This window comes from Rhipicephalus microplus, chromosome 3 (assembly GCF_043290135.1).
Source record: "Rhipicephalus microplus isolate Deutch F79 chromosome 3, USDA_Rmic, whole genome shotgun sequence".
NCBI classification, from domain to species: Eukaryota; Metazoa; Arthropoda; class Arachnida; order Ixodida; family Ixodidae; genus Rhipicephalus; species Rhipicephalus microplus.
In genome coordinates, this window is record NC_134702.1 from 264,380,756 (window position 1) to 264,406,706 (window position 25,951).

Here is a 25,951-nt window from a genome sequence, read left to right on the forward strand (position 1 = left end):
CACCATCCCCGGCTCGCTTTGGTTCACCAAGCCGCCGTAGTTTTGCTGACACCGTCAGAGGTCGGTCTCCCAGCCCACGGTGGAGAAACTGAAAGCAGCGACCTCTGGGGAAAAGGTTGCAAGCCGTCGAATCGCCGAAAATCTCCCACTGCTGCCGAAACACGTGAGAGACGACAATGAAGACTCCGCCGAGAAAACTGTGACTGCCGACCTCACTGTGACGATATACGGTGTTGAAGTGACGGCCTTAGTCGATACGGGTGCAGACTTCTCCAGAATGAGAGAACGATTGGCAGACGAACTCAAGAAAGTCTGGATGGATTGGACGGACCCTTCTATCCGAAATGCTGGAGGCCAGATAATGACTCCAACGAGAAAATGTACAGCAAGACCCACTATTGAGAATGTGGCTTTTGTAGCCACATTTCTGATCCTACCGGAGTGCTGCAAACCTATGATACTGAGAATAGACTTCTTAAGAGAATACGGTGCTGTGGTCAACATACGCGAAGGTGTGATCACATTCGCCTCTGACAAGTCTGTGACTAATGATCCAGACCAAGAACCCAGGGTGTTATGTGTGGTCGACGACGACGTCGGCGTGCCACCACTGTCAAGTAGTCTTGTTTCCGTGTGTTGCGCCGTGCACTGTAATGAAGACGCCATAGCCGAACGCATCACTACCCTTCTTGTTCACCAAAGCATCGCCATCGCTCGCGGCATCGTCAGCTTAGTGGATGGGCACGCAGAGGTGCTTCTGACTAACTTCGCGAATGAGCGCCGGCACATAGGTAAAGGCACGGCTGTGGAAGCTTCGTTCAACGAGCTGCGACAGCGTCTACAAACTCCACTTGTCCTCGCTCACTTCGACGAGAATGCACCAACAGCTATCCATAAAGATGCCAGCAATGTGGGCCTAGGTGCTGTTCTTGTCCAATGCCGAGATGGTGTGGAAAGAGTGGTTGCCTACGCTAGCAGAACGTTGACATGCGCCGAGTCCAACTACTCAACCACAGAGAAGGAGTGTCTGGCCGTCTTTTGGGCAGTTGCGAAGTTCCGTCCGTACTTATATGGCCGCGCTTTCCAAGTCGTAAGCGACCATCACTCTCTTTGTTGGTTGACAAACATGAAAGACCCATCTGGACGTTTAGCACGATGGAGCTTACGGCTCCAAGAGTACGACATGACCGTAGTTTACAAGTCCGGAAGGCAACACTTAGACGCCCACTGTTTGTCAAGGTCACCGATTGAATCACCGGCTATAGAGGATGATGATTTCCCAGGTTTTTTAGGAGTTGTTGATGCAGCTATCATTTCTTGGCCACAACAAGATGATCGGGAGCTCAATTCGCTTATAGAATTCTTGAACGGACGAGCCGCCAATGCACCAAGAGTGTTTTCGAAGAACATATCGTCATTCTGTTTACGGGACGCAATTCTGTACAAAAAGAACGTTTCATCAACAGGTAGAAGCTATCTGCTGGTAGTTCCTGGAGCTCTCCGCAGCGAAAGTTTACAAGCCTGCCATGACGAAGCCACTGCGGGCCACCTCGGTTTCACAAGAACACTGACACGCATCAAAGAAAAATATTACTGGCCAAGAATCGCAACAGAGGTTAAACATTACGTCCGAACATGTATTGACTGTCAGCGGCGCAAGGTACCACCTGTAAAACCCGCTGGGCTATTACATCCTGTGCCCGTGCCAGAAACCCCGTTTTCTCAAATCGGAATGGATGTGCAGGGCCCATTCCCAACATCGGACAGCGGCAACAAATGGGTTATAGTGGCGACGGACTACCTTACCCGATACGCGGAGACCAAGGCAATCGCGAGTGGCACTGCAGCTGAAGCGGTCCAGTTCTTCATTGAGAACACTGTTGTGAGACAGTGCTCCAGCTGCCGTCATAACAGACAAAGGTACCGCGTTTACAGCCGAGCTTTTGCGCACTGTGCTTACGCTCAGTGGCACAGCGCATAGGAAGACGACAGCTTACCACCCACAAACGAATGGGCTTACAGAACGACTTAACAAGACAATCACTGACATGCTTTGCATGTACGTCGACGTAGAACACAAGAATTGGGACCGAAAATTGCCGTACATCACATTCGCGTATAATACAGCGCGCCAGAAAACAACAGAAAAGACGCCGTTTGCACTAATTCATGGCAGAGAAGTTACGACAATGCTTGACGCCATGCTGCCTTACGATTGCAATGATTCAGAGACAGACGCCGCAGACTTCACTGAGCGCGCCGAAGAAGTAAGGCAGCTTGCCCGCGTCAGAATAATGAACCAGCAGCAACTTGACGCCCAACGGTACAACCTCCGCCATCGATTCGTCATTTATCAATCAGTCTGGGTTTGGTTTCCTGTACGACGACAAGGCCTCTCAGAGAAACTCCTACGCCGATACTTCTGACCCTACAAGGTTTTGCACCGTCTTAGCGACGTGACGTACGAAGTCGTGCCCGACGCCTCCTCCTGTTCGAAACGTCGCCAGCATCTGCCTGAGACAGTGGACGTGGTCCGCATGAAACTTTACCACTCTCAGTGATTCAAACACTCGCTGGCCGCATCTCTACCTGTTGAGCATCGGGACGACGCTCACTCTGGCAGGAGGGTAATGCCGCGTGCATAGCTGCATTTAGCGGCGAGATAGCGACGACAACGAAGAACGGGGATTTGCTCAAGAGGCGCAGCGCAGCAGAGTGAAGACGACAATCTTAGCGGCCTTCACTGAGAGCGTCTCTACAAGTCCCACTGTTCGTGTTTTTAAATAAACCCCCTGTAATTTATAACCCGCGACAAATATATATATATATATATATAAATATATATATATATATATATATATATAATTATATATATATATATATCTATATATATATATAATTATATATATATATATATATATATATATATATATATATATATATATATATATATATATATATATATATATATATATATATATATATACATATATATATATATACAGTTTTCGGAGGCGTCTTCCCTTCTTCAGGGGACGAGTTAGAATCACGTGGACGTGTAAACTTCGTTTTTGCCGCATCTTTCTCGCCTTGAAAGATGTTTGCGAGAGTGAGAAAGAACAAAAAAACTAAAAAAGCAGACTGTGCACATTTGATTGTCCGTGTAAGTCCACATCTGGTTCTTACCTTGTGTTGGCCAGTTTTCGGCGTGTGTCAGCCCATCCAATATTCTAGCCGCGGGGGCGGAGGGCACCCGCGATGGCGTACGTAAAAGAAGAGCTTCCCCTTAATGGGTCGCTGGGCTCTTTATCTTTCATCTTCGCTCGTTTCCGCTCAATGGCCGTCAAATGGTAAGCAAGCGTGAACACTTCACTTTGAATGTACACGTGAGACGAACCTCCAGTTACAAATCTTTGTCGCCAATTTCCACCTGGCTTACTTCCCGGAGGCAGGAGAGTATCCCGGGGTGCTCGTTGATGCCGGCTGCTAGTGTTCTGAATTTGAAAATAAAATATGCCCTACGCTGATCGCACTCATGCCTGTTTGAGAAAGCGGACTGTAGAAGAGTTACGCTGATATTTTCGAAACTGTGGTTTGGCAGGCGCAGATGTCTAGACAAAGGTAGCCTCGGCAGTGAAGTGGCATTATACCGGTGATTATTGAACCGCACTTGAAATGTTGTGTCTGTTTGGCCTATATATTCTTGCCCGCAGATGTTGCAATGTAGCATGTACATTACGTTGCTGGAGTCACAATTAGGGCTTTAAGTTATGCAGAATTTGAAATCAGAGAAGGTCGCTTTTGATCCACGTGTTGGAGGTTGGTGATGGCGCCGTGCAAGTCGGACGCGTTGCGATCGGCTCCAGTGATTTCTTCGCTTATTGGTGTTGTGTGAGGCCGCATTCACCCGAAATTGGGTCGCAATGAACTTCTGTCATCGGGACGCTGTGGACACAAGAATTGCACCGGTGGGTGGACTATTTGTACAATAATAAGTGACTTTCGTGACGACAGCGCTGAGTGTGCAGCTACAGACGCTTTCGTTCAGCCCGGCCACGCCGCTGTCTGCGTGGTGCACAAGCACCGCGTCTCAAACAGAAAAGGACTTGTTCTCGCCACATTAAGAGATAGAAGATGAATCATCGAAGACTCCGGGGAAAGCTGAAGAGAATAACAAGGACTTCGGATGGATTACGGTGACAAAAAGACGATCGGAAGTGACGAAAGCCAGTAGAGCTGCTGGCGCCGGAACGCCAGCGTCTAAGACGAACGCTCAAGAACCTAAGCTCGGCCGTCACAGCTTCAGAGATGTCAAAAAAACCTTATAAGGGGAAGCAAGATGCCACCGCTTTCATGTGAAGAAACTAAGGTCATCGTGAAGCCGAAAGGTGGTCTGTATATTAGCAAGTCTGGCGCGTTGGTCGTGGCAGAGGCCATATGGAGTGCGGCGGGGCTCGGTCCGCAAGAGAGAAACACGGACACAATGTGCCCTAATCACCTACAAAATATTATGGTCATCAGTACTTCGAGCCAAGAGAATGTTAAGCGCTACGTTAATGTTCAAGCTATTACGGTGGCTGGACAGCGCCACGAAGTCAGTGCATATATGGCTGCTCTGCATGCCACCTGCAAGGGAGTCATCCATGGGATCCCTCTTAGTCATCATCCAGGAGCAATCGACCAAAAGATTGTGAACGCAAGAAATCCACTGGCCCTCAAAGCAAAAAGAATCAAGAATACTGGCGTCATCATAGTGCTGTTTCAAGAGTACAAGGTTCCCAACAATGTTTCCTATGGTACCCTCATCAAGTGCACTTTATACAGTAAGCAAGTTGATGTTTGCTATGCTTGCGGCCGACTAGGACACCGCTCTGACGTCTGCCTGACGCCCGACGCTTCAGTCTGCAAGGCTTGCAGACAAGCTATCCAGTAAGAAGAGGATCATGTTTGTGAACCAATATGCAGTTTGTGTGGCGCAAGGCACCTAACCGCATCCAGGGAGTGCCAGCACCGATATCAGATATTCTATGTCGTCAGGCGCAGGCGAGGCCTGAGGGACCACGCCCCTCGGGAGAGGTCTCCATCCGCCAATGTCGATGGCTTCCTCGAGCTCAACGACTGTCATCAGCAGGGCCAGCCCGGACCATCCGCTCCTGGAGGCCGATTCAGATCATGAAGAGATCCAGAACCAGAGGCAGCTGCAGGAGTCGTTCCACGTTCAGGTTGCGTCTCGGATCCCGTTCGAGATCCAGGGCCCACTCCGTGTCCAGGACGCGGTCTCAATCCAAGAGTGGCATCAGACCACGTCCGAGCTCTGGTGCCCATTTCAGATCTAGTCTCGGACCTGGCCAGGGAAAGCCTGACGCACCGAGCACCAGACCGGACCCCTTGCCCAGGGCAGACTGCGGGCACGCACGGGGACTCAAGCTGTCTGGGGCAGCCCATGACACCGAGGACAGGAGCAGGGGCAAGTCACACCTAGCCTGGGCTGATAGGGTTCGCAGTAATGACGGCGAGTTACCCATGCAATGCTACCCGTCTCCAGAGCATGCTAGAGTCGCAGAAATATTGCGATTGAAAAAAGAAAATGCCCAGCTTAAGGATACGCTTTATAAAATGGAAAATGAAATGGCGGAGTTTAAGAGAATGCTGAGCACGATGCGCAGCAATACTGAAGGCGAAACCACCGATACGCCGGTTCCGGCCCCTTTTGGAGATGGGCCCATGGCAATCAAACGCAGAGCGGTAGTAAGCAAGCTTAAGAACACAGAATCTCAAATACAGGAGAATAAGCAAATGCTGGTTACAATTACAGAGAACATTAAGATGGTGGCACGGAGTGTAGCTAGCCTCACGGAGAGTGTTAGGAAGATGCAGGCTGCACTCAGTGACCCAGTAGAGGGGCTTAGGGCAATGAACGAGCGCATCATTGCGCTGGAAAATTACGCCAAACTGCCTAAATCTGCGCCACATGGTGCGTCGCCTGGCAACGTGGAAGTGGCCATTCCCGTACATGTCGATAGTCTAGGAGTTAATTAGGAGGAAGAACAGATTTTTCGAGCCACACTGACCCCCCAGGCCGGTGATCAAAGTAGAATCCATAATGAATAACGATAAAGACACTGTGTATTCAGCAATGGAACTGCAGGGGGTACGCTGGTAAAAGAGCACTCCTGCAGCCGTACTTTAGAACAACATCGAAGAAACCTCAAATTATAGCCCGTCAAGAGACCTCAGTCTCTGCAGTGTCCCTTCCTGGTTACCGGGCAGTCCCTGGCCAGTCAGGAGGACGAGGTGTCTGCACACTAATTGGTAATTACTGACACACGTCGCCCACAACTTGAGTATGGCCAGCTGCAGTATCGAATATGTAATAGTAGAGATCCTACTTGCCACGCCACGGTGCAATCAGCGGAAAAACAGTGTTTTTTGTTGAATGTCTACAGTAACTCCAGGCACAGGCGCCAGCAGTTCAAGACGTTGCTCGAGAGGGCAGTTGAATTGGCCGGTCCTCAGCCCCTTGTCATAGTCGGTGACTTCAATGCCCCACATGGCTTATGGGGATACGTGTATGAGATGAGAAATGGTCGCGACCTTTGGCAGCACGCCACCGAACTAGACCTTACCTTAATCACTGATAAGGCTTTTCCTACGCGGATAGGCAACTCCGCGACCAGAGACACGATGCCAGACCTCACTTTCATATAAAATGTCGAAAAGAGTACATGGGCCAGCACCGCCATGGATTTTGGCAGCGACCACTACGTTCTGCAAACTTCTATTATAGTGGACCGCAGCAGAGCCCGAGAGTTCACGGTGGTTGACTGGGATCTTTTTCGCAGCATTCGCGGTACAAGGGCCAGTGCTCCTGACAATTTCGAGGAATGGTGTGACGGCATCCGCAGAGATACCACCACTGCCACCAAGAAGATAAAGACAGATTTAAATGTGGAGAAGATGGACAGTAGGCTTGCCCACCTGCTTGAAGCCAACAAAGCTCTATTTTCTCGATGGAAGAAGCAGAGGCACAACCGTAAGCTGCGGTCGAACAAAGAAATCGAACAACATTGCGACACACTGTGCAAACACCAGTGGGATGAGCTGTGCGAGTCCGTTGATGGTCAAATCAGAAATGGCAAGTCCTGGCACCTTCTGAAGCACCTCTTGGACGAGCCCAGCACTAGAGCCAACCAGAGACACACTTTAGCCTGTGCCCTTAACGAAGCCACCAAAGAACAGGGGGTTGACGAACTCGTTACCCGATTAGTTTCCAAGTACCTGCCGGTGGAACGAGAGAGCGAAGATGGCGTGTTCACAGAGTATGGCGGCCCTCCTCTACCTGAACTAGACGAAGACTTTTCAGAGGCTGAAATCAGGAGAGTGATACAAATGCTCAATCGCAAGTCGGCCCCATGGTCAGACGGGATCACGAAGAGAGCCCTCAGAAACCTCGACGACGCATCCATATAACGTCTAACTGGTTTCATCAATGAAGCATGAAAAAGGGGAAGGGTTGCTGAGGAACGGAAGCTAGCTAACACCGTACTGATTCCCAAGCCAGGAAAGTTTCCTAGCGTTGAGAATCTTCGCCCCATCTCCCTCACGTCGTGCGGGGGTGAGGTGGCAGAGCACGCAATTGTAAACAGACTTGACGACTACCTGGAGAAAAAATGAGATTCATACGCACAATATGATCGGGTTTCGTACCGGCCTTTCGACGCAGGATGCAATGCTGCTCGTTAGGCACCAAGTTCTTGATGGATACTCTAGAGATACAAAGGCTCTTCTTGGCCTAGACCTAGAGAAGGCTTTTGACAACATCAAGCACGAATTCATCTTGGAGACTGTGGTGAAACTCGAGCTTGGGCCCAGGCTCTACAACTACATCAAGTCCTTCTTGTCTGGAATAAAAGCGAGGCTGCGCATTGGGAACTTCTTCTCTGATGATGTACCACTCGGACATCGAGGCAAGCCCCAGGGGTCTGTGATATCTCCAATGCTGTTCAATATCTGCATGGTCGGACTGTCGAAAAGACTGGCTAGCGTAGACGGCATCAAGCATACCATCTACGCCGATGACATCACAATATGGTGCGTTAGCGGCAGCGAAGGCCGGGTGCAAGATGCCCTTCAAAAAGCAGTCACCGAGGTGGAATCGTACTTGCGCCAAACGGGACTCAGATGCTCACCCGCCAAGTCGGAGCTCCTGCTCTATAGAAAAGAACTAGGTGGCCGACCTAAGGGATGGACACCTGTCGAAGAAAGCGATATACACATTTACACGAGTGACGGGGAGGAAATCTCCAGGGTAGACACCATCCGGATCCTCGGCATGTTTATTGAAACAAAGGGTCGCAACGACACCACTCTGCGGAAGATTGTCGCGAAGATTGACAACGCTTTTCGGCTCGTCAAAAGAGTCTCCAGGAAACATAGAGGCCTTAAGGACGACAATTTGTTAAGGCTCATCAATGCGTTTGTGCTCTGCCACTTTACCTACATCGTTGCCATGCACAACTGGCTTAGGTCGGAGTGGGACAAGCTCGACGCGATTATCAGAAAGATCGTCAAGAGAGCACTGGGGCTTCCCGTACGCACAAACACCGAGAACTTGCTCGCGCTCGGTGTGCACAACTCTGCTGCCGAGATAGCGGAAGCGCAGCAACGCTCGCAGCTGGCTCGCTTGTCCACTACGACGGCTGGTCGGCGCATACTTGGCGAGCTAGGTTTCAACCCTATGGAGCTTGAAAAAAATAGCGTGCGCATATCAAAACATACAGAAAAACGTTATTTTTGCCCCAATACCCCGCAACACTCACTCTGTACACAACGAGGGACATCGTCGGGCAAGGGCGACGGTTTTGCGGCAGCAACTGGGAAAAGGTGGCGTAAGTGCAAGTTTCCTTGACGCTGCAGCGTATCGAGACGGCAAAACGTTCGCAGCGGTGATCGTGGACCAGATGGGCTCGACTACGAACTGCGCCACGGTACGCATCACGAGACCCCAGGTGGCCAAACAAGTGGCCATCGCACTCGCTATGCTAAATGGTCGGTGCGAAGAGGTGTAGAGCGACTCCAAAGCCGCATTCTGAGCCTTTCAAAAGGACTATATCAACACAGGCAGCCAGGATCTTGAACAGCTCCACCAGCGATAAGATTGTCCCTCACACCATACATTGGTTCCCCGCGCATGTTGGCTCCGTAAACGGCGTTGCACTCAACCCGGACGAGTCGGCCCACACAGGAGCGCGCGCACTCACTGACCGCGCTCACTGACCGCGCTGCTCTCGACCTGGGCGACGGCTCCAGTGCCGACGACGTGGGACATAAAGACACACCTGCTACACACAACGAGATTACGAAGTATTACTACATGGCGAGGTGGGCATTCCCAACGCCACATTCAAAACTCAATAGAGCACAGGCCGTCTCGTTGCGCTTACTTCAAACCCATTCGTACCCGTCGTTAGCATACCTAAACGCAATTTATCCTCCCAAATTTCCCGATGCCACCTGCACCGCTTGCGGGCAGACCGCTACATTAGCACTCATGCTCCAGGAGTGCGGGTCGCTTGGAACGACTTATAGCAAACCCGAGTGGGATGCGCTTTTGCACGGCCCAGAACTTCAGGACCAAATCCTGGCCGTCCAGTGTGCCCGCGACAGGGCCATCAGGCTAGACCTTCCGGTCCCCACGCGGGAGTAGCCGGGTGACACGTGGAAACCTCAGCGTCTGCACTGGACCATATTAAAGTTGTTCTCACTCACTCACTCACTCATTCACGTGTTGTGACCATCTGTGGGCATACTTAGCAGCGAGCGTTTCCGCACGGATGGCACCCTGATGGTATTTTGGAGGTGCTTGTTTTTGCTCTGATAAGAATATGCTTCAGGTTTTTATTCCTGCGGTAGACCACGAGGTGGCTTCGCGAAAATTGAAGTTAGTCGTTTGCTTTGCCTGACTATGTTGAAATGGTTGGAAAGTATGTTGGCGACTCGTGCCACTGATGAAGAGTAGGTTAATACATGGTTTGTTTGGGAAGTCGCTTTAGATACTCTTTTGGCACCTTTAGATACTCTTTTTAGCACCAGATGATATGCGAAATTTATGTGCTGCAAAAATAGAAAGGCTGAGCAGTGCATGTGTCAGCAGGCCTTCCATTGCTCTATCACGAAAAGAAATAGATTTTGTTCAAAAAGTTTGCACTCATATTATTCATGGCACGTTAACACGATGATTAATCGGTTGTTAGGTGAATTCTCTTTTCTTTGGTTTGTCATTTCTCCTTTTGTCAGATACTCCTCACGTATATATTGTGCGGTTCCAGTGAATAAATCTTGTTGTAAGTCAGTGCCGCTGTCAGCCTCCTTATTTTCTTGTCTTTAGTTATTGACGCTGTTTTTTATGTGGATCATGTCGTACAAACTCGCCCAAGCAACCACATTAACCACGTTAGTTAATTACATCATTCCGGTCCTAGTTGCGAGCACGTAGTATGGCATCATCAATAATGTCTTCGGGATAATTTTGTTTCAATAGAGAATGCTTTAGGCGTTCTGCGTGTCTCTCAAATTCCTGTATATCGGTGCATGTTCTTCGGTACTTGTAGGCCTGAGAATATAGAATACCCGCTTTGCAATGCCTTGGATGGCTGCTGCTGAAATGTGGGTACATTTGCCGGTCTGTAGGCTTTTTCTAAACGTTTGTTGACAAGCGGTCATTTTTGACCGAGAAAGTGACGTCCATTGAGTTAATGCTACTTTTGGAAATTTTGTGCGTTAATTCCATCGGCGGGTGGAGCTTGTTAAAATCCTGTATTAAGTGCAGAATACTTCCCTCATCGTGGTTCCATAGCATAAAATATCGTCCAAGTATCTTCTGTAATAGAAAGGTTTCAAAGTACGTCCTTCGATGAATGGGATTTGAAGTGATATGAAGGTGCTCGGAAAGTTTGGTGCCATTTTGGGGCCCATTGCAGTGCCACTTGACTTGTTACGACTGGAAGAGCAAGGACATAGCCCTGGAAGAGACAGTCATTGGTGAGCCTGGCAAACGCAGTACGCGTCTTGCAGCAACGCAAGAGGGGTCCATGTGCGAAGAATCGAACGCGCATCGGCGTTGCTGAGACGCGCACTCGGCCTCGGACAAGAAGTGCATGCACGGACGAAGTGCGTCACGTGTGTGGTTGGCGCTCCCTCTCTGGCCTACGTTGCGGCCGGTTGTGTCTCGTGGCGTTGTTCATGCAGAGATGCGTCTGCTCGCCTAGTTTGCCAAGTTCTGTAAATATGTAAATAAATCGCTTGTCCTTTGTGTGAGCAAGAAGCCTCACAAGAGCTCCCCCAGCGCCTGGGTGTCCACCCGTGACTCGCTCCTCGGTCACATCAACTGGTGGCAGCAGTGGGATCCGGTTGCGTTCTTTCATGGTGCCGACGCTGCTGAGTGCTCACTTTTCATAAAGATTATACCATGCGTTTTGGTTATGTCTTTCCAAAGGGGTAGATATTTGGCTGCTTTGTGAAGGCAGTGTTTATTGTGGTACCGTCACGGCAGCTTGAGCAACGGAAGTCTGCACTGGGTGACCATGGAGTTGCACAAATTAAAAAAATCGGATTTGGCGCTCTTGTGTGAGGAGCTAGGTATTGACGTGGCGAGAATACACAGGAAGCCGTGTTGAATACAAGAGATTGAGGATTCTGGCGTCGATGAGGAGAGGGTAGCGATCGTTCGGAGTTTGTACAGGCCACGCGTAAACAAGCCGAAGAACTAGAGAGGCTTGCACTTGAGAGAGAGAGAGACCACCAGACGTAAAGAAGCAGCTGAAACTCATGAAAGGGAAATGGAGCAATTAAGGCTTGAGCTTCGCAGTAACCTGGCGAAACGTGCCGATGGTCAGGTCACAGTAAAAGAAGAGGTTCAAGATACACCAGGCACGATAAACTTGGAAGGCACGGCTGAGCTAGCTGGAGAGTGCGGCGTCCATTGCCAGTCGGAGATGAGAGGTGCCCCAAGCATGACAGAATGTCAAGATAACTCTAGCGTAAAGGAAGGTGTTTCTCGGCTAGGAACAGATGTGGTATTTCCGACTGAGCAGGAAGAGTGTGCAGACGCACTCGTCAAACCCAAAAGCCAGCCGGAGAGGTTATCGTCAGTAGATTGCGGCGTGGATGGCAGGATTGCCGTAATGAAACATGAAGTGGTATAGACACTCTCATGGATAGTAACGTGTCGTTGATAACTTTTAGTGAGAATCAGTTATCATACATAGAGCAGTATGGAGTACATTATTAAATTTGAAAACATTGACGTAGCAGGCGATAGCAGATTGCCCGAGTACAGTTTCTACAGTGGCAAAAAAGTCGAGGCGTTATCTGTAGTATCTGCTGTCACGGAGGGAACTTTCTCAAGAATAACTAGTCTGCCACACTTTGAGCCAGATGAAGGCGCTAGGATGCAGGTGGGGGTCGTTCAGACGCTCCTCTGTCCGTGCGCGCGTAAACAAATCTTTTGGTTAAGTTCCTATATTTGGTGCAACATGGAGAGAAATTCCAGAAAGCATCCCGTTGGTGTAACGCAAATTTTCAGACATGCATCGAAACGGACGCACTTCAAAGAGGCTTTCTGTGCACAGTTGGTTGAGCATGTGAAATTGTTGGTTTGGGACGCTATCACGTAAGCAACGTGTAAATTAACTGCTCACCACCAGAGTGTAGGCTTCCGTTGAGCAAAAAGTAAAGGAAGAAGCCATGAAAAATGTGGAAATTTGCTGGATCTCGGGAAAACTGAGTATTCTCGGTGTTGGTAATAAAGCGCGTCCCTTCCCAACAAGCAGAAGAGAAATTCAGCAATGTCTGCCGGTCCAACAGCATGGCAAGGTAGACTGAAACTAGCCTCTGCGAACTGCTGACTTTTCAGCGATGCATTCCACCTTTGACCAGGGCAACCAGGCAGTGATGACCAGGCCATGGCAGCTGTGGAGCTGCATGTTGGAACCCAGCGGCCTTTGGTGCGCTGTGGATTCTGGTGACGCCGAAATGCGCTTGTTGTATGACCTGCTTTGTGGTGTGTGTATATGTATTGCGGTCGACAACCGGTGCGACGGGTACGGACAATCACTACGGACCACGTACATAGCTCACTTCAGGGAGCAGCGGTACTGCAGCCCTTACGTGCCCATTTTGGGTGCCGCACGAAGGGATACCGAACGAAGTTTAGGGATGCCCAGCCCAAGAATACTGAGACAGGTCGACAGTTCGCGGGACGTCTCTGTGGATACTTCGACCATTGGCCGGAGCTGGCGAAGACTCCCAAAACATATGATGCACTGCGAGACAAGATGGTGTCCGAGCAATTCCTCAGGTGGTGCGACAAGAAGTTGGCTGTCTTCCTGAAGGAGCGAGGATGTCATAACCTGGACACGTTGGCAACGACGGCTGATCAATATTTAGAAGCTCAGGGAATTGTGAATCTCGCTAGAGGAAAAGACGAAAAAGGGAAACCGATGGCTACAGCTAAAGTTTACACTGTCAGCGAAAGCAAAGGAAAACCGCATTGTTTTCTGTGCAACAAGCCGGGCGATCGAGCTTCCGATTGCTGGACAAAGTCTCGAGCGCCCAAGTTGACGTCGTGCTGGATCTGTAAGAAGTCGGGGCACAGATCCGATAGTTGTCCCTCAAACTCGGGAAAACGTAGAGAGGCATCATGTTCCGTCTTGGGATACCAGAAAGCGCAGCATGATAAATTAATGGAAGATGCGCCTGACAATCAGGATGAGAAACATTGTCATGACCTGTGTGATGGCACCTAAAGCAACGCAACTTGCGACAACGGGTCAAAACGAATGCCAACGGTAAAGGGCTATCTCGAAGGGAAGCTGGTTACCGTATTGCGGGATACCGGTTGCAATACGGTAGTAGTGAAACGATCACTAGTTCCTGACTGCAACTTGACTGGCAACACCCGTACCATTCGCTTATTGGACCGATCTGCAAAAGTCTTACCACAAGCAGAGGTGTACATAGATTCTCCGTTTTTCAGAGGTCAGGTGCTTGCTGTTTGTATGGAGAATCCATTGTATGAAGTCGTGCTTGGAAACATTGCGGGTGTACTGTCAGCTGCCCAACTAGCCCCGAAGCAGCCAGCAGGACGTCCAAAACTAGCACAGATTCACCGTGATCCAGTATGCACTGAAGAAGAACCTGAAGATGCAACCTCATCAGATAGAAGACGACAAGATGACATGTCGGCGGCTGCAGGAAAAGAAAGGAAAACGCCCAGTGAACTGATTGTTCCTCGGATCCAACCCCTGGATATCAGCCGGGAAGCGCTAAAGAATTTACAGCACACAGATCTCACGCTGGAAACCTGCTTCGCCGCATTGGGGAAGATCATTTCTAAGACGCCAGCAGTCACTGAGTTTGTGCTGGTACGCGACATTCTTTTCCGGCGCCACCGCACGGCAGAAAGGCGAAATTTGGAGCAACTTGTAGTACCCAAGGATCTTCGGAACACCGTAATGAAGATGGCTCATGAAGGCCTTCTGTCTGGTCACCAAGGGCAAAGAAGGACAACAGACCGTGTCCTTACAGAGTTTTATTGGCCGGGTGTACGGGCTGATGTGATACGGTTCGTGAAGTCGTGTGACGTATGTCAGAGGACCGTGCCTGAACACCTCGTCGGACGAGTTCCATTGGGAAGTATGCCTATCATAGACACACCTTTTAGGCGGGTCGCCATCGATATTGTCACGGGGTCGTGACGTGGCCAAAGACAGGAGACTTCGTGTTGGGATTTATATGTTTATTTGGGCGAACCTGTGCCCGGTAAAGGGAAAGTCTAATTACAGCAGCAGTCTTGCACAGATAGCAGTCTCGGACTGATAGCGGCGAACGCAGCGTCGGCCTTCGATCAACAACTGACAAGCGGCGAAGCGCGTCGGCATTTATACCCTTGCCGTCAAATGTTCTAGCGTTATCGCTGGCGGTGGCGTAGGTTCCAGAACAATCTGTACCGTTCGCACAGTGGGCGTAATCTTATCGAAATGATTTACTACAGTGCGGAACCTTCTCGAAACCTGCAGGCGCGGTTTGCGCCGAGAATCGTGTGGTGTTTCGGAACGATAACAAAAACTTGTGAAATGGAACGTGGCATTGCCCCCCTCTGAAAAATTGCATCGTCCCGATGCTTTAACTAAAGATGAAGGTACAATAATAATGCAAGAAAGTCCAATGAATAAATTACAATACAACAATAATACAAAAAACACTGTTTCAGTTTCTTAACGTGCATGAAACGGCTTGAGGCGCGCGACATGGACGACTTCAGGTCGCGATCGGCGTCGTTGAGAGTTCGTGATGCCGTCGGGGACAACCTCGTAATCAAGTGGGCCGAGACGTCGAACCACCTTGTACGGTCCGAAGTACCGTCGCAGAAGCTTTTCACTTAGTCCACGTTGGCGTATCGGCGTCCACACCCGAACACGTTCACCCGGCTGGTATTCCACGAAGCGTCGTCGAAGGTTGTAACGGTGGCTGTCGGTCGTCTGTTGATTCTTGATACGAAGACGCGCAAGTTGTCGGGCTTCTTCGGCGCGTTGAAGGTACTCGCTCACATCGAGGTTTTCTTCGTCGGTGACGTTGGGTAACATGGCATCGAGCGTCGTTGCCGGGCTCCTTCCGTAGACCAATTTGTATAGAGATATCTGCGTCGTCTCCTGCATCGCAGTGTTGTATGCGAAAGTCACATACGGAAGAATGGCGTCCCACGTCTTGTGTTCGACATCGACGTACATTGACAGCATGTCGGCGATCGTTTTGTTAAGCCGCTCGGTGAGGCCATTGGTCTGTGGGTGGTACGCTGTCGTCCGGCGGTGGTTTGTTTGGCTGTATGCCAAGATCGCTTGAGTTAAGTCGGCAGTGAATGCCGTTCCTCTGTCGGTGATAAGGACCTCCGGGGCGCCGTGACGTAGGACGATATTTTCGACGAAGAACTTAGCTACCTCGGATGCACTGCCTTTTGGCAGGGCTTTTGTCTCGGCGTAGCGGGTGAGGTAGTCGGTAGCTACCACGATCCACTTGTTTCCGAAAGCCGACGTCGGGAACGGCCCCAGTAGGTCCATACCAATCTGCTGGAAAGGTCGGCAAGGTGGATCAATTGGCTGCAGAAGTCCCGCTGGCCTTGTCGGTGGTGTCTTGCGTCGCTGACAGTCCCGGCATGTCCTCACATAACGAGTGACGTCAGTGGTAAGACGTGGACAGTAGTACCTTTCTTGTATCCTCGCGAGCGTGCGGGAAACACCGAGGTGCCCTGCCGTCGGATCGTCGTGCAAGGCCTGCAGGAGTTCCGGTCGCAGAGCTGAAGGCACCACAAGGAGGTACTTAGCTCGAAGCGGTGAAAAGTTTTTCTTTTGTAGAAGACCGTTTCGTAGAAAGAACGACGCAAGTGCGCGCTTGAATACCTTCGGGACTTCGGCGGTCCTGCCTTCGAGGTGTTCTATTAGGGCTTTAAGTTCCGGGTCGGCCCGCTGTCGTTCAGCGAAGTCGTCGGTAGTTATCGTTCCCAAGAAGTAGTCGTCATCCGAGTCGTCGGGTAGCGGTTGGTCGACAGGCGCACGAGAGAGACAGTCAGCGTCGGAGTGTTTTTTGCCGGACTTGTAAATGACAGTAATGTCATATTCTTGAAGTCTCAGGCTCCATCGTGCGAGGCGACCTGAAGGGTCCTTCAAGGTGGCTAGCCAACACAAGGCGTGGTGGTCGCTCACAACTTTGAAGGGCCTGCCGTAGAGGTAGGGGCGAAATTTCGACGTAGCCCAGATGATGGCGAGGCACTCGTTTTCTGTTGTGGAATAATTTGCTTCTGCTTTGGATAGCGATCGGCTGGCGTAACTAATAACCCTTTCAAGTCCGTCAGCCCTCTGCACAAGAACGGCGCCGAGACCTACGCTGCTTGCGTCAGTATGTATTTCTGTCTCGGCGAATTCGTCGAAATGGGCAAGTAACGGAGGCGTCTGGAGGCGATGTTTAAGCTCCTGGAAAGCGTGTTCCTGCGGCGTTTCCCACTTAAACTCCACGTCGGCCTTGGTAAGGTTAGTGAGAGGATCGGCGATGCGGGCGAAGTTTTTCACGAACCGCCTATAATAGGCACACAGGCCCAGAAATCGGCGCACGGCTTTCTTGTCAGTGGGCGTCGGGAAGTCGGCGATAGCGGCTGTTTTCCGTGGATCGGGACGAACTCCAGACTTGCTGATAACGTGCCCCAGAAACAAGAGCTCCTCATACCCAAATCTGCACTTTTCTGGCTTCAGTGTGAGTCCGGACGTATTGATGGCTTGAAGTACCGCTTCAAGGCGCCGAAGATGCTCGTCGAAACTCGAGGAAAACACGACGACGTCGTCCAAGTACACAAGGCAAGTCTGCCACTTCAATCCTGCCAGTACTGTATCCATAACGCGTTGAAAAGTTGCAGGCGCTGAGCAAAGGCCGAAGGGCATCACCTTAAACTCGAAGAGGCCGTCCGGTGTTATAAACGCTGTCTTCTCTCGGTCTCTTTCGTCGACTTCGATTTGCCAATAGCCAGTCTTGAGGTCCATTGACGAGAAGTACTTGGCGTTATGGAGCCGAACAAGGGCGTCGTCTATTCGTGGGAGAGCATACACGTCCTTTCTTGTGATTTTGTTCAGGCGGCGATAATCGACGCAGAAACGTAGGGTCGCACCCTTTTTCTTCACTAACACCTCGGGGGATGCCCACGGACTCTTGGACGGCTGGATAATGTCATCTCGCAGCATTTCATCAACTTGTCTCTTCATTGCCTCACGTTCTCGCGTCGAAACCCTGTACGGACTCTGACGGAGTGGTCTGGCATTTTCTTCGGTTATGATTCGATGTTTCGTGATTGGGGTCTGCCGAATTTTCGATGACGACGAAAAGCAATCTTCGTACTGCAGGAGCAGGGCCTTGAGCTGTTCTTGCTTATCGTTCGGAAGTCTGGGATTGACGTCGAAAGCTATGGGAGGGGCTTGGTTCCTCTGAGCAGGTTCCGCAGAATCGGCGAGGGCGAAAGCACTGGTGGCTTCGACAATTTCTTCGATGTATGCGACCATTGTTGCTTTGTTCACATGTTTGTACTCATTGCTGAAATTCGTGAGCATAATCGTTGCTTTGCCTCCCCGCAGCTCTGCAATTCCTCTTGCGACGCAAATATTTCGGGTGACCAACAGATGCTGACTGCCTTCAACGACGCCTTCCAAGTCAGGTGATTTAGGAGCGCCGACTGAAATAATGACGCTTGAGCGAGGCGGAATGGTGACTTGTTCTTCCAGCACATTCAATGCATGGTGTCCTGACGGCGTGCGCGGCGGTAGTGCTTCTTCTGTGGATAACGTTATCGACCTTGTTTTTAGGTTGATCACAGCACCATGGAGGCATAAGAAGTCCATGCCAAGGATGACATCTCTCGAGCAACGTTGTAGGACTACGAAGTCTGTAGGATAAATACGGCCGTTAATGGTGACTCTCGCTGTGCAGATTCCTGCAGGCGTTACGAGATGACCTCCGGCTGAGCGGATTTCAAGGCCTTTCCAAGCTGTCCTAACTTTCTTTAACTTCGCGGCGAACGACCCACTGATGACAGAATAGTCGGCTCCAGTATCGACGAGAGCTGTCACACTGTGGCCGTCGATAAGAACGTCGAGGTCGCTAGTTCGCCATCTCGCATTACAGTTAGGGCGTGGCGTCGGGTCACGGCTGCGTCGGCTTGTTCCGCTGCTTCCATATTGCGTCGTCCGGCCACCTTCGGTAAGTGAGCTTTTGCCTTCAGGGCTTTGCCTGGTTGGGGTTTTGTTCAAAAAGCTCCGTCGCGTCGGCGTCGTCGTCGGAGGATCTTCGGTAGTTCGTCGCACAGCAACCGCACCTCCATCGGTTGCTGCCCTTAGTTTCCCGGATACGGGCTAGGAGACCGGCCCCGCGTTGGGCCAGAGTACTGCCGGGGGTGCGGTGACATGCGGCGGCTGGGCGACGGCGAACGGGAAGGACTTCGTGGTGTCCATTGAGTTCCTGCCAGGTAGTCGGCGATGTCACGTGGCCGATCTCTTGGCGGCGGACGCGGTGCATTGACGGCGAAGCCACGCAGTCCCATCTGTCGGTACTGGCAACGGCGGTATGTGTGCCCGGCCTCGCCGCAGTGGTAGCAAAGCGGGCGGTTGTCAGGTGCACGCCAAACGTCCGTTTTTCTCGGTGCACTGCGCTGGCCCGCTGGGGAACGCTAGGACGTCGGTTGGGGTGGTGGCGGCGGTGGCGTCTGGCGACGGAGGTGTGACGGGGCGACGTTTTGGCGTGGACGGGGAGGAGCGTTGTGGCGCACTGCAGCGCCGTAGCTCATAGTTTCTGGCTCGGGCGGCGGTGTTTCGGGAATTCGAAGCGATTGCCGGACTTCTTCTCGCACAATGTCGGCGATCGAATCCACTTGAGGCTGCGCCGAAGGGAACAGTTTTCGCAGCTCTTCCCGCACAATCGCTCGGATCGTTTCACGCAGGTCGTCAGAGTCACTGGCTTGAGCAGCAGCGCATTCTGGAGTCAGGCGACGATTATACTGTCTGGTGCGCATGTCTAGCGTTTTTTCGATGGTGGTCGCCTCGGATACAAATTCTTGGACGGTGTTCGGTGGATTCCTCATTAGTCCCGCGAAGAGCTCCTGTTTGACCCCTCGCATGAGGAAACGAACTTTCTTTTCCTCAGGCATGTCTGGGTCAGCGTGACGGAATAGGCGGTCATCTCCTCTGTGAAAATTCCAACCTTTTCATTTGGTAGCTGAACCCGGGTCTCGAGTAGAGCAGCGGCCCTCTCTTTGCGAGCGATGCTTGCGAACGTTTGAAGAAATGCACCGCAGAAGACATCCCACGTTCGGAGCGTGGACTCCCGATTCTCTAGCCAGGTCCTTGCGGTGTCTTCCAGGTAGAAGTACACACGACGGAGCTTTTCTTCGTTGTCCCAGTGGTTGAGGGCGGCCACGCGGTCGTATGTTTCTAGCCAGGTTTCCGGGTCTTCAAAGGATGAGCCATGGAACGTTGGTGGTTCCCTGGGTTGATGAATGACGATCGCGGGCTGGGATGCTCCGGTTGTCATTGTCGCTGCAGTCGAGGTCATGGTCTTGGTCTTCCGCGCCTTGTCTTGTAGCAGGCCGTACTCCGGTGGGAGACCTTGCTGTCGGCGGCTCGTTCGCTGCTCTTGGTTGGCGTCGGTGTCTTCTCCGCGAAGGGGGCTGGGTTCACGGCTTGACGGGGGCGTCCGGTACATGAACGAAGCAGCACCTCCACCAGATGTCCCGGGGTCGTGACGTGGCCAAAGACAGGAGACTTCGTGTTGGGATTTAACTGTTTATTTGGGCGAACCTGTGCCCGGTAAAGGGAAAGTCTAATTACAGCAGCAGTCTTGCACAGATAGCAGTCTCGGACTGATAGCGGCGAACACAGCGTCGGCCTTCGATCAACAACTGACAAGCGGCGAAGCGCGTCGGCATTTATACCCTTGCCGTCGAATGTTCTAGCGTTATCGCTGGTGGTGGCGTAGGTTCCAGAACAATCTGTACCGTTCGCACAGTGGGCGTGATCTTATCGAATTGATCTACTACAGTCCGGAACCTTCTCGACACCTGCAGGCGCGGTTTGCGCCGAGAATCGTGTGGTGTTTCGGAACGATAACAAAAACTTGTGAAATGGAACGTGGCAATATTATTGGCCCGCTGTCACCAACGTCATCCAAGGGCAACAAGTATGTCTTAACGATGGTAGACTTCGCTACGCGTTACCCGGATGCGGCGGCACTACCGAGCATCGAGACAGAGCGCATAGCGGAAGCACTAGTAGAGATGTTCTCCCACGTTGGAGTGCCCCGTGAGATAGTGAGCGACCGTGGAAAGTCGTTCACCTCGAGTCTCATGCAGGAACTCGGTCGGCTACTTTCATTTCGTCAACTACCCACAACGCCTTATCACCCCATGGCCAACGGACTTGTGGAGAGATTTAATGGCACTCTCAAACAAATGGTTCGCCGCATGTGTCAAGAACGGCCGCAACATTGGGACAGATACTTGGCTCCCCTGCTCTTTGCATACCTTGAAGTTCCCCAGACGAGCCTTGGATTCGCGCCGTTAGATCTCTTCTACGGCAGATTTGTACGCGGGCCAATGTCGATCCTTAAGGAACTGTGGACAGGGGCCAACATCGATCCTGAAACGAAAACAACATACGAGTATGCTATAGATCTCCTGGAGCGACTGCAAGACACCTGCAAGGTAGCGCACGAAGAACTGCTGAAGGCGAAAATGACACAGAAGAAATTTTACGATAGGAAAGCAAGAGTTCGACACCTATCATCCGGCGACAAAGTATTGCTGTTGCTACCATCAGATAAAAATAAATCGATCTTGACATGGAAGGGAACCTTCACAGTGCTTGAAAATCGCGGTGACTATGACTACGAGATAGATCTCGGAACTCGGAGAAGTCTTTTTCACATTAACCTTCTCAAGAAATACTACGAAAGGGAGCCCGAAAATGAAGCCCAACAAGCTGCCGTTTCTGTGCAGTCAGACACTGTTGACGAGCGAAAAATCCCTTTTGTTGCCCTGCACCAAAGGGAAACCTATAAAAATGTGTTAGTAGCGCCTAACTTGAACAGCCCGCAGACAGACCAAATTAATGAACTCCTGAGAGAGTTCCATGATGTATTTTCTGACGTGCCAGAGAAGACGGACCTCGTCGAGTGCAAGTTACGCCTTACCACTGAAACACCGGTAAAGGTACGCCCGTACCCTATACCATTCGCCATCCAAGAAACTGTAGAAAAAGAACTACAAGACATGCTATCAAAAGGTATCATTGAGCCCTCGGAGTTCCCGTATCAAGCTCCCATCGTCGTGGTCAAGAAGAAAGACGGGAACACCCGACTTTGGATTGATTTCAGACAGCTGAATCGAGTGGTCGTTACAGACAACGAAACGATACCGCGAGTGAACATGATATTTGCCAAACTAGGTCAGAGCCGCTACTTTTCGAAGTTCGACTTCACGAAAGGGTACTTGCAGATGCCGATGCACGAAGCATCGAAGGTCCTCACCGTTTTTCAGTCCTCTTCTGGCCTTTACCAATTCAGATTCATGCCGTTAGGCATCAAAACAGCGCCTGCTGTGTTCACCCGACTAATGAGACGAGTGGTAGATGGAATACCGAACATCTATCACTATTTCGACGATGTGCTCATAGCCACACAAACTTGGGACGAGCACATAACAACTCTCACCAAGTTTCTGCAACGTGTCAGGGCAGCTCATCTCACAATAAAGCCATCGAAAAGTGAGGTGGCTTTTGCCGAAGTGAAATTCTTGGGACACATTCTCGGGAACAATCTTCTCCGACCCCAGATTGGGACATTGGAGAAGATTCAGGCCGCAAAGAGACCGAAGACGAAGAAAGAAGTTCGCTCCTTTATAGGTTTAACCGGTTATTATCGGGATTTCGTGCCCAATTACTCCGCTGTAGTATCACCTCTAACGGAACTCACTAGAAAGCGAGCTCAAAATAAGGTCATCTGAGAAGAATGCCATGAACAAGCGTTTGTAACACTACAGCGTATACTATCATCTGGTCCGGTACTGTGATCACCGGACTTATAAGAGCCATTCATATTGCGCACGGATGCATCTTCATCCAGCATTGGAGCCGTTTTAATGCAGCGTCACGACAGCATGTTGCATCTAGTAGCCTACGCAAGCCGTAAACTGCTTGAACGGGAGTCATGGTACTCAACAATCGAACGAGAGGCGCTGGCTCTTGTGTGGGCTATCCAAAAGTTTCATGTGTACCTCTTCGGAAACCGATTCGTGCTGCAAACTGACCACCAGCCTCTTGCTTACATAAATTCCGCAAAACACATACACAGCCGAGTACTCCGCTGGAGCCTATTGCTTACTGAGTATGGCTTTGTGGTTGAGTACATTAAGGGCTCCGACAACATAGGTGCCGACTACCTCAGCCGCATTTGACTTCTCCGCTGGTTAGCGTTTAGTGGTGGCACAATTTCTTTTCATGTTAATTCACCCTTTCCCTAACGGAATGAACTTCTGTAAATAATGTTTTTTTTTGCTATGTTTTAGTTTTTGGGTACTCCACCTCGCGCGCTTGTGAAAAGTTGTTTTCCCCTAAACAACTTTCTTGAGCAGGGGGATATTTGTATGGAAAGGACACAAAAGTGCTGTGTTTAGGTACGATTTGTGGCTAAAAGGACTTAAAAGCGCCGAGGAACGTCAAACCGAAACTTAAGAAGACGAGCGGAGGGCAGGTGGCACGAAGGCGATAACAAGAAATGAAAAAGAAGAGGAGAAGAAGAAGGAACGTGCGAAGGCAAGCTCGAGGGTTGAGGCCACGAAGGCAGACGAAGCAGTGCGCCGCTCGAGAGGACTAGTTACTGGGAGCGTTCCTGAGCCGGACGTGGGACCCATACGTGTCGGCCAGGTCGAGCTCCAGCGTGTTCGTTCGGGGTCGAGTCCGCCGACCTGTACAAGGTTCAAGGACGGGGCCTGCTGAACGGCTCCTGCCTGAGTGCAGTGGCCGGGAGCAGGTTCGTGGGCGAGGCCTACCGGGCGTGGTCCTCGTGAGCCGGGGCCTGACCCTGGATCTCAGGCGTTGCGACCCTGACTGCTGGGCTGGCCGCGACGTCCGACTAAACGGCGCTGCACACGGTAGCGCATCCGTGTGCCGTCAGCCGTTCCAGCCGTTCCAGCCGTGCCACCTTTGCCCTCGCGCACGTCGACGACCGCATCATGTCGGGACGACGGGGACCCATACTGTGAGGCAGCGGTTTCTTCTTGCGAACCTAGAACTATACGCGCTGGACTCGGAGTAAGCGTAGCCGCGAGCTCTCCTCATAATAGAGGTCTGACTCTCGTACATGTTGCGTGATGTTTGGCGTGTAGGGTTAGACATATAGTTTTATTTTCACCTGCCACTTCGTTCTTTAGTGTACAATATAACGCTTCTTTTGTTCGCATCTATTGTTGATGTTAATCCTTTCTCGTCCGCTATCAACAAACATAGTGACGAACGTCCTTAACCATCACACCAGGTCTTGGTACAGTTAAAATAATTGAGTCTACCGGATGATGAACAAAAGGTCAAGCCTCTCGACAAATGTTGCAGCTGAGTGGGTGTGAGCGTTGTGTTGGACAGATTGAGGAGATTGTTCTCATAAGTTTTGGGCTGTTCTAGGCAATGACGTAGTACGGGAGTGTCATCATCAAATTTGAGAGAAAGGCTGTTTGATTAGGATTACACAGTAGTTTCGAGTTCCAATTTTTCTCTTCTAAGTTAGGTTGTGGCACGGGTGGTCCCTGACGTCCTTGTAGCGTCCCATTTCTATTTTCCTGTTGCAGAGCAGCGGAGCCTCTGCAGTCCCGGTAAAAATTTTCGATCTTTTACTATTAAAACTTCGCGTCTTTTGTTTAGTTCATATTTTTGCAGTCATTTTGCCTCATGCTTTCCGAAATTAGACAATGATTTTCGCGTGGCCTCCGCGACACTGTATTTGGTAGCCTTACACTCGCTGTGGTCTGCAATGATTTTAGTCAGTTGCAAAGACGCTTCTAGTAATATTTTTCCCACTTCCTCCTTTCTGCTTCACTTATAGTGTGGACATTGAGGGGTTGTAGGCTAGGCAGAGGCCCTTAGGTGCAGTTTGGTGAGATAGATATTTGGTTAAATGTTCCGCATGTTTTTCGTATTGCACCCGTTTTCAATGATTTTCCTAATCGATAGAAATGACTGGGATGATGCATGTTTGAGACTGCCCGTACCATTTGTTTCCGCGTGTCAATTGGAAGTCGCCGCCTTAGTCTTCGCCACGTTTGCCCGCCTGGTGTTGTAGCACCTCGCTGGTGGGAGCGGCGACGTCGTCACTGCTGGGGCCTTGGATGGCTCTGTGAGTCTCTCGGCTCCGTGTTGTTGAGTGGGCTAGGCACTGGAGTTAGCCGTGCAAGTGGTTGCCGCCGATCTCCGTGCCACTAACGTCCATCGCAGCTGTACTCTGGTGTACTGTGCCAGCAGCACGACTCCCTCGAAGCTCAAATATAAGGCATCAGCAGCCGGGAAGCAGCGAAGCGAGAGTGTTGAGAAACCATGTTCTACGTAGTAGACTCCCACTCTCAATGACCCGTAGTGGCAAAGACGCCGGGCCTCCCTGTTGAACCGTTGTACCTCCATATTAAACTGAGACACTGATCGCCAGTTCTATTCACGCCGTCGACAATTGGGTGCGCGAAGCAGTGGCAGACTAACATGAAGTGTCATGATGTTCGAGCGCAGCTGCCCTACCCGTTTCAGTGCCTCCCTCAACGAGTTCAGTGACCTTCAAGAGCCAGTTTTCCCATGGTTGGTCCCTGGCGTTATTGTAGGGTCTTATTCCCATTTTCCTGTAGCAGAGCAGTGGACACGACACCACGGACATCAGAAAAACTGGCTTTAATGCGATAAACCAGACTCCTAATTAAGCATCTCTGATGCTAAAAACCACGGTCTTTCACCTTCTACTTGGTCCGGTGGGTCAAGGTGTGGGGCAAGTTGAAAAGCAAAGTTTCCCACCATGCTCGAGTTCACTGCTTTATTCGTCGCCATCGTGCAAGCGGCCGGCGTCGCTCCAAATTAGCGTACGCAAGGCGGACCAGGTTAAGTGGAGACCATGGCAAAACTAAAACATTTAAAAATATTTGTCACAATCATCGTCTCACAGCAGCTCCAACGGAGCAGCCGCGATGCTATTGCTTGTTGATGAAAGAAAATGGTTTTCCTGGAGCAGAAAATGATTTAACCTGTACACAAAAAGTTGGTTTGTTCCCTTTCATAACTGTATCGGCCAGTCTCAGCAGAATAAATGCATGGACAAGTGGTGAAATGATAGAGGGCCCCTG

At 50.8% G+C, this 25,951-nt stretch overlaps 1 long non-coding RNA gene across 1 annotated transcript in view; it reads right to left on the reverse strand.

The window, feature by feature from the left end:
- LOC142803553 (uncharacterized) overlaps positions 1-25,951 on the reverse strand; it is a 171,798-nt gene that overhangs the window by 77,575 nt on the left and 68,272 nt on the right. The window lies entirely within an intron of this gene.